Source organism: Passer montanus, unplaced genomic scaffold, assembly GCF_014805655.1.
Source record: "Passer montanus isolate IOZ18808 unplaced genomic scaffold, ASM1480565v1 scaffold3, whole genome shotgun sequence".
NCBI classification, from domain to species: Eukaryota; Metazoa; Chordata; class Aves; order Passeriformes; family Passeridae; genus Passer; species Passer montanus.
Genome location: NW_024367707.1, coordinates 9,374,057 through 9,385,867, shown reverse-complemented (window position 1 = coordinate 9,385,867; position 11,811 = coordinate 9,374,057).

Genomic DNA, 11,811 nt, shown 5'->3' with positions numbered 1-11,811 from the left:
GAGAACTATTGTGTAGTGAGTATGCTCATATCCCTGTAACAGCAGTTTTATTACAGTCTTCCTTTAGGCATTTGTTTGAATTATTTGACAGTAAATATGAAGAGGGATAAGTGGCTGAAAGTATTCATAAAGTATTTTCTTGCAATATTACTCGCAATATTACTCACAATATTACTCTCCTCTGATGTCTGTCTTTATCTGGCGAATTTAAAATTTCACTTTTTATATTATTTTGATTAATTTATAGAAAGCTTTTTGATACACTAAAATATAACAAAAATTCACAATGTTACAATAATAAGCTTAAATTTAAAGGATATTATATTTTTAGTGGTTTTAAATCACCTTGGTCTAAAACAAATTTGCAATGAGACATCTGTCTAATCATCTTCTTACAGTTACAGAGACAAAAAATAAAAATAATCCCAGTGACTCCAACTGCTTTTCTTACAAATTATCCTATAATTTGAAGAAAAACAATGAAACTGTACATAAAGCTGGGATTTTGGAAATTTTTGTGTTCTTACTGAGGCAATTGACTGTCAAAGCCAACTCCTGAAAATGTGTATTGTTCAGTAAATTTTTATTTCATTCACAGTAGGATGGTGTGAAAAATATCAGCCATGGAAAATAACAGTCAGAGTCTACAGAGATCTTATAACAATGTCAAAACAAAACATCTTTCATGTAAATTATGATAGCAACAAAATATAAATTATGAAGTGAATGGAGAAACTCTTAATCAATTAATATAGAATATAGATTTTTTTTGTCTCTGTTGTATCAGCATATAACTTTAATAAATGCTATTTCTAGCCTTAAATTGGCATGCAGTTACCAGTCCACTGCTTCTGGAACAAATAAGCTCCAGAAGATTACCCATAATGTTTGAAATTCAGCCTGGGTATTTCAGGAGGGAAACTGACTTGGATCCTTCACCTCAAAAGTCTTATATTTATTCCTGCAAGCTGCAGAACAATTCAAAGTAAACAGAGTGATAAAAGCAGTGAAATCTCATTTTCCTGAAAGCTTTTACTGTTCTTATTGCAGTGTGTTAGTCTGGTGTTCTTAGTCCAGTGTGCTTTGAAGTTAATTGTAAATTGGAAGGTTTTCAGGTAGATGCTAAGGATGTCTGCATAGGCTGTAGCAGCGTATGCCCTTTTTGGTGAACCTTTAATCACCAGATATGCAATTAATGCATACAAACTCATAAAAGCTGCAGACTAAATGAGTGAAGTCACAAAATCAATTATAGAATAATAACATTTTTTTTTCCTTTTAAAAAACGTATGGCCTACTGTCACCCTTTCCTTTTAAGACTTATACCAACACCCTTAGCACCTCAAAGCCATCATGATAAAATGAATTTGAAAAATCTGTTTCATATTGCTTCCTCAATCTGCTGAGTTTCTGTCCACCCCAGTGACCTAAAATTTCTGAGTGACAGATTCCAAACCCTGCATAGTGATCACTTATGATTTCAGATGAATAACACAGAACTAGAAACAGATACTGTACCTCAAATAGGGTGTAAAATTCTGTAAAATGTTTGTGTCTAGTTCTGGTGACATGTAAGATACAATGGCTATATGCCTGCATTGCTCTGATGGAGAGACAAAATATTTTTGTATTTTGGAGGGCTTTACACTTGTATGAATATTATATTCCCTTTCATTCTAAGGACTATTCTTTGTAACTAGGCAACCATGCTATAGAGCATTATAGTATAATATTTTTAATTCTCTAAAAATGATATAGTTATTTGTCCACATTGTTCTCTAAATTTTTCTGTAATGCTGCAAAAACAGACAAATCATGGGTTTGTGCCTTTGCACTTTATTGCCTTTAATGATTATATTTACCTATACTGTGGGTGATCTTCAGAGCTTATTTCTGCCTTCATTCCTTGTTAGCAATTACCAGTCATTCCTTTTTCCACTCTGTGGGAGTGGATCCAAACCAAAAATATGATCAATTGTTCCTCTGTCCCAATGATTCTTTTGTGCAGGACTCTGTGGTGCTCAGCTTGGCCATTGCTCCTTTTCATCTACAAGGTCATGACTGTTTTAAGCTCTCTTGGCACCAGTGTGCATCACAACTCTTAACTTGGTGATTTCTCATCTAAGCAGTACTAAGGGCTTGCTTTGAGTTTGCCCACTCAAAGTGGGACAAAATTGAGATTTAAGCAAGAATTTCTGTACCATATTTATTGCAAAAGATAAAGATACTGTCAGGCTTCTAATAACAGAATTTGCATCTGTTCCTCTACATTATGAATTTCATTATGCAGCAGTCAACCAAAAATTGCAGAGGATTAATCAGCAGCAGAGGACAGCAGGGTTTTGCAGTCTCTAGTGGAAAGAGCAGAGTGGGATGAACCTGGATGTGTGGAATCATCATGGTATGAATGTAATATTGCAGTTACCTCTGGCATTCCTGTCTCTTCCTTGTCTTGGACGCCTCACAGCTAAGACCAAGAAGCCTTCACTGAGGAGTATGGCTGTCCGCTTATTTTGATAGATGGTCTTGGGATGAGTGTGACTTCAACTTTGCACTGTGCATCCTTATGCAGAAAGCCTGTCCCTAGATTAAATTCAAAGTGTTATTTTTGACATTAAAAAATCCTTTGATGTGGGCAGTCATTTAAACCCTGGTGACATGACTCTTAATTACAAGAGAATCAAGATTATACCAAATTACACTGAAATACACTACACAATTTGTGGTGGATATTTAGCTTTGTGCTTCAGAGTTCATACACATCCTCATTTGGGCACAGGGATGGGATTGTGTGCCACAATATAAGAAAGATATAAAGCTATTAGAGAGTGTCCAAAGGAGGGCAACAAACATGGCGAGGAGCCTTGAGAGGAAGCTGTATGAGGAGCAGCTGAGGTCACTTGGTCTATTCAGCCTGGAGAAGAGACTGAGGGCAGACCTCACTGCAGTTACAATCTCCTCATGAGGGGAAGAGGAAGGGCAGGCACTGATCTCTTCTCTCTGGTGAGCAGTGACAGTTGTCCCATGGGAATGGCCTGAAGTTGTATCAGGGGAGTTTTAGGTTGTATATCAGGAAAATGTTCTTCCCCCAGAGTGTGGTTGGGCACTGGAAAAGACTTCCCAGGGAAGTGGTCACAGCATCAAGCCTGACAGAGTTCAAGAAGCATTTGGCCAATCGTGTTGGACGCGTGTGACTCTTGAACATGGTCCTGCACAGGGCCAGGAGCTGGACTTGTTTTGTAGGTCCCTCCCAATCCAGCTTATTTTGTAATTTAGTATAACTATTTCTTTTAACACAGCTGAGAGGACCACAGATCTCTATTCCTCTCTCTTTACTCTGGTGAATGGTGCAAGCTTACCTTGACACAGACACTACCTGAGATATCCAATTCAGGAGCAGAAGCGGTGGTGCAGGCATGAAACCCCACCTCTAAATTCTCCCACTCCTCCCCCTAAAAAAAACCAGTCAGACCTTAGACGGACAGAACTGCCCTCAGAAAATGCTTGCAGTCAGTCTCCACTGGGAGAACAGGGAGAACAGCTCCTTCACAGGGAGAACAGCTCACAAGTTGTCAGGTGACTTTCAGGTAAGCAGAATTTGTTCCTCTCAAATGCAAACGTCTTAAGCAGGAAGTTGATGGGTGTAGTCATGACCCCTACAGTGTGGTTCTATTAATCTTCCCACTTCAATGGCTGTTTGACAATTTGGCCATTCATCTGGCAGAGACATAGGAGAAATGGACCCTGGAGGACAGCCAGCATTATGGAGTTGGCCTGATGGATAAACAGAACAATTATTCAAGTGGACGGTCTGATAAAACGAAATATGTATTTTTAATTTTATGTGTTTCAAAACTTCCAATATCCTGACATGTTTTCAAACTGTGCTAAGCCAATAGAGTCTTGAGGAATTGTTACACCAGATGTTGTGCATCTCTCTCCTAGATGTGTTTCTGGAGGCAGTCTGAAAAGACTGGATTCTCATGGCTGGGGTTGACTTGGCTTGGAATTTCATGGACATCTGATTTATTTCCCCTAAGTGTATGTTGTGCTTTTTTAAGAGGGACCTCTTGGAGGAAGGGGAGGTTGTTCCTTCCCCAAGGGGCACTGAGTGTGCTCAAAGAGAAGGTTCAAGAGACTGCAGGATGCACAGAAAAGGTAAGTTATAGAAGGGGGTCTGGACATCATGCATGGTTTGGTTTAGAAGACAAAAACGAAGATTACAGAGCAGGCCAGCAGGCTTTGGAGGTAAAGGGAAGAATTTCTAGAGGACTACAGCAGACAAAGCAGAATTTCCATCCAATCAGAAATCTGTAAATCATGGACTACCCTTCAAAACACATTGGATTTGTAACAACTCTGTAGAGAATTCAATTTCTCTTTATGTCCTCTTTGTCTCATTTTTAAAAAGCTAAGATTTTAAATTTCAGTTTTCATTCAGACGAAACTTTTGTTTCTGAGTAATGTAATGCAGATATGCAATAACCTAACTTTGAAAGAATCATCCCGGGGAAAAAGTGCTTTGGCATATTGTAAACAAATAACTGTACTAATCTCAGCAGAGAAATACAAGAAGACTTTAACAGGACATTTATATCATCTTAAAACCACTCATAAGGTACTCACTGGACTGATTTAAATCTGCAGTCACAGAAGTATTTCATGGAACATAAAGCGAGCAGCCCCTTTCCTCACCTCCTTCTTGCTGCTCCACTGCAAGTAAAAGGAAAAATCTCATATAGCTCTGTGTTCCTTGCTGCATGAAGCCAGCAAGCTTCCTGACAGCTTCACTGATATTATTCTGGCTGCTAAGCTCCAACACAGTTCTGAACTCCAGGCATTTTATGAGGCCTGCTGTGATTTGAAAATACCAACCCCCGATGTTTACATGGAACAAGTCCTGATTTTTTGAATTTGACTAAAATTCCATTCACCTGCAGCTACAGAAACTAAAGCAATAGGTTGGGCAGTGGGAACAATTTTCCCATGGGCTTTGTGGAAATTGTGTTATGTTTCTTTTTTTTGCAAGAGCTAGGAATATCTGCTAAGTATGTTACTGCTCTTTCATTAAATGGAATCACTTTTAATTCCTTTCTTATTATTGCATTTGGATGTAAAATGCATATTGGTAGAAGATCTGGGTGCACATTACAAAATTTAGATCAGAATTAGGCAACCATTTCTGTGACAACCCCCACATAGCACCAAAATAGCTGCTCTGAAAAGAAGTGATATGAGGCACATGATTAAATGTCAGTGAATTCTAAAGACTGTTTCTACTAGGGAGCACAAAGAAAGTGATCTTGCATTGTGCTCTAAAATGTCTCTACCCTGTAAGCTGATCTGCACAGACTGATGGTTCTTATGCTGTGTGTTGGCTCTTTGACTCCTTTTTGACTCCAGAAGGTGTGCATGTCCATTTGTGTGATCAAGGTGCACGATCTAGGCTGAACAGCCTGCCCTGGGGAATGCTCTGCAGTCCATCTCTTTGCTTTCAACCTCAGGGCGCAGCATGCTGCAGAGGGGGAAGGGTAAAACATGCCTGAGGTAATAAGTATGGAGATAAAACAGGTTATAAATTTCACCAGACTAGAAATGGTAGCCAAAGAAGTGAGTCCAGGTGTGAAGCTCTCTTGTCAATGTTTGTTGATGATCTGGACAAACAGATTTCCTTTAGCAGAAAACATGGCACAAGAACACACTTCACCTTCACAGGTTACTCAGGCACATGACAGGCCACTTGCTGATGGGGACTGGAAGGCTGGTTTTCTATTTCTTCCTAACTGAAAGCATTAGGCTTGTACATTGTAGTAAATAGTTTTCTAAATGCACTGCATTTACAGAATAACTTTCATCAACTACAGTACATTTCTGAATATTGCACACACTTTCTTAAGAAACTTATGTGAACTTTATGGCATGATTTTGTCCCTTTCAGCTTTGCAGTCCCTGCTGGTCTTTCCACATACCATATTCCCAAGATAGTTACTCTCCAGTACTTACTGTTATGACACATTCATTTTCTAATCTAGAAGCACTAGAGAGCCTGAACAGAAATCAAAATCCTTAGTGACGCTCACCAGCGGTCACTTGAATAAAGAGAAGTGTCTTGAGCACGCAAGACTCCTTATCATGTTACTCAGCATGCTGAGCAAGTACCTTACTGTACATTTGACTGCAGACAGATTGGCAGTCTTCTCTTCGGCCTGGAAAAAACAACATTCTTAATGCAAGCCACATGAAACAGTTGCCTGTACACACCTTGCAAAAACAGATTTATACTGAGAATAACCCCTGATGTACAGACTGGCTGTTGTGTTGATGCTATGGTCAGGAAGAGCAGCTGCAGTGTGCTGTAACTTACTTTAGCGAAGAGTAATTCCTCTGCCTGAGACCTCACATATAATTCAGAGGCCTAGATGTATTAAACCTGCAATTAAGATCAAAGGAACACATTGTAGTGGATAAAATATGGGGTGTGAGATCTTTCAAACTACAGGCTGGAAATTTTAAGACTACATGCTGAGGTTTGTCCCTTCAGATACTCAGGCAATAAACTGCTTGGTTTTTAAAAGTACCTAGCAATCTCTTTTTCATTTGTGAATGTTTAGTATTACTGACAAGTAGGCCACCTATGTGTAAGTGCCTAAATATGGACTGAGAAAACTAGGTTTTGGCACCCAGATACAAATGCTGTGTCTGTGAAGTTTCTGTTCATTGGGAAAATCTTTTTTTTTCTTTTTTTTTCTTCCCTCTCTCCTCTGACTGTAAGCTATTTTGCACCTGTGACATTGCTTTTTTCCCCTCTTTGTGCCGATGTTTGCATATACTTCCCAGGAAAATGCACACAGAGCAAAAGTTTACAGTATTTCTTGAGTTTCACCATAATGTCCCATTCTAACACAGAAGAAAAACAAATACAGACAAGCTGGCAATTTTTAAATCCATAACTAATATAATAATCTGCTACTGGGAATAATAATAAAATTAATATTTTAAACTTCAGACTTCAAACAAAAACAAAGGCTTCCTACCTCAATACAATTCTACCATAACAATCTTATCCTTGGTTTTGATGATATCTTAAAAAAATTGAATATGCCTCTAATTTTTAAAATTCAACATATATTTGATAATTTTAATCATGATAGTATTAGAAATACTTCAGTCTTGCTTGTTAACTTTTTATTAATTTAGAAATTCATACTTTGATAATTTTCTCTGAAGTTGCCACAAAATCTTCATTCTGCAGTTGGTTTTGGTTAAAGTATGAAAAAAGCCCTGATGGCAGAATCAAGATTGCCTTTGAGAAGCTTTACTTTTCCTCAATTTTCCTTTTATTGTAAATAAATTTTAAGCACAAGTGCTTGCATATTAGCATTGCAAATTTCTTTTTGTTTCTGATTCATCTATATATATTTTCTTATGATTTGTGAAGTCATATTTATTCAACAAACACGTGCTTAACTTTGTGATTGTTTAAAGCTATATTTTAGATTAAGTGAAGCCATGAATAGGGCTGATTATAAGCATGTCTAACATTTTCTTGAATTGGGTCCATTTGTCGGTAAAAGAACAATGGTAGATAACAGTCCTTTCCATATTCTGATTTGAATATTTCATACATACCCATTCCAGAAAAGTGAATCCTTTTTAACAAAGATAATTTCATTTTAAAATAGCTAATGCATTAGCATTGTCTTATTCATCGAAGTAGAAAATGTTGTCTAAGGTCCTCTTCCTTATCTTGATCTCATCTGCATACTGCAGCATAGACAAATATTCTATTTAATGGTGTTTTTTCTAATGCCACAGGCTCAATATACTGCAAAAGTTTCCGGTTCATAATAGCAACCAGTAGTTTTTGTTAACTGCCTTGATAAATACAGGTTTGATTACATATGTGTGGCTTCAGCAGAATTGTTGCATCAGTTGCAATATTCTTGCTTATATTGTTCTATGCAATTCAGTATCCTTTAGGCTTCTAGATTGGTTTCTTAATTGGCAAGAAAGAAAATCTTATCTGCTATTTAAATTTTTTATCTATGATTTAATTTTGGACTTTGACATACCATGCCCACCATACTAAATTGTTCAGCAAAACTGAAAACATACAGGCACTCTGTATGGGTCAATTATAAAACAGGCCTGAAAAAAAACTCTATTTGACACAGGTGCCAAAAATGACAGGTAGAAGCTGGTGCACAGATACAATGTAAGCAGAGTGACTTCTTGATAATGCTGTAAATACAGACACAGAGAAAATCTGTAATGATTACAATGTTTTTATATAGAATTGCATAGTGTTGGTAAGCACCGGGATATAGAAATGTATTCTAAAAAATGCCGGTTTCCAAGGCTCAAGGCTGAAAAAAAGAATGTAACAGTTTAAAATACAAGTACCCAGAGTATTACAGGACTTACTACATGACAGAATCATAACCAACTATCTTTAGAAATAACAATCAGTAAGTAGGAGATCACAATGACAAAATATCTTCCCTTAAAACTTTGCATCACCAGCTATGTATTAACACCGCCTTACTCAATGGATTTTATTATCACATTTCTTTACACACTGTTGCCATTTGGATATGAGTAATATCAAGCAGTGCAGAAAAATCACAGAACCTTCAGCTCTTATCTAAAAAAACCCATTCCAATTTGATGAATTTTAAACCATTTTGAAGATGAGACACAGCACTTTCAAGTATCTTTTAAAAGATTCCAAATCATTAAAACCCCTACTTGACTAGTCTTTAAAAAATTATAGTGATGAGTTTTTAATTCACTGAGAGAAAAAAACTTGTGAGACCTACCAAAGTATTTAAATATTATGTGTTTGGTTTAGAATTCTACCTGTCTTCATTTAAATTATCTGGGATCAAATTTGACGCATCTTATAAATGGTATAAAGAGATACTATTGGTCCAGCTGCAGGGCCAAATGTTTGTGCTGCTTGGTATCCAGGAAATCTCAAAGCATCTTCTTCTGGGGATTATTTAGTGCCTCAGAAGAAAAAAACCAAAACCTTAGAACTCAGGAACAAAAAAAAAAAGTGCTTCTTCATGTCAGTTGTAAAGATATATACAATGCAGCTTTATAGCAGATTGTCAAGGACCAAAACAACAGGGTTTTCAAAAAATTAAGTCTTTACAGTGACTGGGTTTACAGATTACTTCATTTTAAAGTTTAGATAGTACAACATTCCTGTCTGCATTACATATGTCTGCCATTTCCTTCAGAACAGGAAGCATCTAGAAGAAAAAAACCAAAACCTTAGAAACAACAACAACAACAAAAGTGTTTCTTCATGCCAGTTGTAAAGATATATACAATGCATCTTTGTAGCAGATTCTCTAGGACCAAAACAACAGGATTTTCAAAAAATTAAGCCTTTACAGTGACTGGTTTTACAGATTACTTGGTTTTAAAGTTTAGATAGTATAGCATTCCTGTCTGCATTACATATATCTGCCATTTCCTTCAGAACAGGAAGCATCAGAAATGACACAGATCTTCTTCTCTAAAAATGCCTATGAAATTGCCATACTATATGAATTTAAGGCTTTTACTGGCCCACAGTCTACACAATGATATCTATGATTACACAAAGCATTAGAATTAAGTGTCCTAATTTGATTACTCTGGCTAGGCATAATAAAAAGATAATAGTACATGGTAAGAAAGCATCCTCAAAAAGCTATATTTACTATGCTATTCTAAAAACAAACGCAAAAAGCCGGGTAAGCCAGGAACTGATGTCAGATTCTTACTTTCAGATTAGAAATGTTCATGTTCAATTATTATTTGTTACTGAGATACTGAGTACACGTTGGTTTGCTGTCTCTGGCTGCCTGTTCTCATTCAGCGTTTACATGTACCTTTGTCACATTCAAATGGGTTTCACTTCACCTGACTTCAGTCATCTGGAAAACAATCCTCTAGTCAAAGGTAGGCATCTGTGCTTCCTTTCACTGGAGTTAAAGAAAATAAAGCACCTGCAAAAGGCAATTAATGTCACTTTTCCTAGAAAGAGATGGTTTGGAGTGATAAGTACCTGTGCACCACAGAGGTAAGGTATGACTAGCTGAGGCTGGATCCTAAAATTTGGGTAGTTTTTGAGAAGAATCCCACTGTAGTAACTGAAAGGTATAAATGTATGTGCAAGTGTGCAGTCATGACACAGTCTAATTGACATTTCTGCAAATGAAGATAAAATACCAAAATATTATTTCAATGTACAGTTGATGGTTTCAAAGCCAGTCCAAACTACACATATCAACACTCACTCTTGAAACAGAACAACGCCCACCACTTCGCTTCTTTGGGTAGGCAAATTTTAATCTTTTACTATGAGACTGACAGTTTTGTATCCAGTTGCTATGACAGCAGAAGCCAAAGAACCATGAACCAAAGTTCACTCTCATACCCCAGCCTCCTTCCCCACGCGTGATTCTCACATTGCACAGCTCCAAAAGGCTATCAGCATTTAGCACAGTAGGAAGGACACTTGCCCAGGTTCTGCTTTCATGTCTCACATCTGGGAGTAAGACTCCTGTGATACTGCTATTAATGAACCTCCAGCATGTTGGCTGGTCCAAGACTATCTCCACAGGCATTCTGGAAAATTTGCAATGTCGCAATAGCTTCTGCCTAGGAAAACAAAAATATAAAAGTAACTATAAACACAGCAAGATGGCATGTATTTATTTGGAAAGCCAAAGAAAGAGGAGATAATTTCAGCTTCATTTCAAATTTTAATGACTTGCATAAAGGCCTATCATTTTGGGTACACACCCTGTGTTTACAATACTGATGTTTATAAACAACAATCTTTTTTATCTCTTAGTCATTGTTTTGCTAGACAAAAATCTTTCATGTCATAAGACTGACTCTTCATTACCTTTAATACTCCAGCACCTGCTCTCATTTTTCATAAATGTACTTTTTGAATAAGCTGAGTATGGCATTTCTGATCTGATCTTATGCTTTCTGCTTTTTTACATCTCTCTACTGGAAATACTTCAGCCAGTATATCCTAGGATAACATTTACCTTTTCACTGAAAGACCCTGAAACCACAGAAATTCCAGTGACCCCTTAGAATTTCTTATTTTTCTGGCACTCACCACTATGCTCTAAGGCACCTTTATGTGAGAAGCCTTGGAGCATGAAGTGCTCAAGACGAGAACCTTGTTTGATATGGAACATATGTGCTTAATCTTATATATGGTGTATCATTTCATCAGCTTCAGTTAGCTTTGTAAGATCTTGGCCTATCTCCTCAGTCTATAAATAAATAATGACAGATTTATAAATAAATCAGTTTCTAACCAGCTGAAACTGTGTTATCTTTGTAGCTTTTACCAATCAATAGAGCAGCGTGAATGACAGGCAGAGATTCTGCAGTTTTAAAAAAAATATAGCATAACAATAAATAAATAGAGTACACGTAAGTACCACATAAATATTTTGATGCACTAGCATAAAATATTTCATATGGTATTTCAGAATATGCCCAAGCCGTTTACATCTATGCTAGGCCAGCAAGTGCTTTTTAGCTGGCAGTTCAATGTTCTCCCCATATAAATAGATGATCAATCATTCTTTGTTGCTATTGTTTTAAAGAATAGTTTGAAACCCAATTCACACTGTGTTAGTACGGCCTGTTCTTTTTGTTCTCTTATCAATGCAAGTTTTAATATTAAAAAAGTGCATTGTTTTCATCTGGCTGCAGGAGTATATGTGTTGAGCCCTAGTGTAATTTTCTAAGTCCTTGGTTCGTGGGAGGGTGCAGGTGCAATCCTGC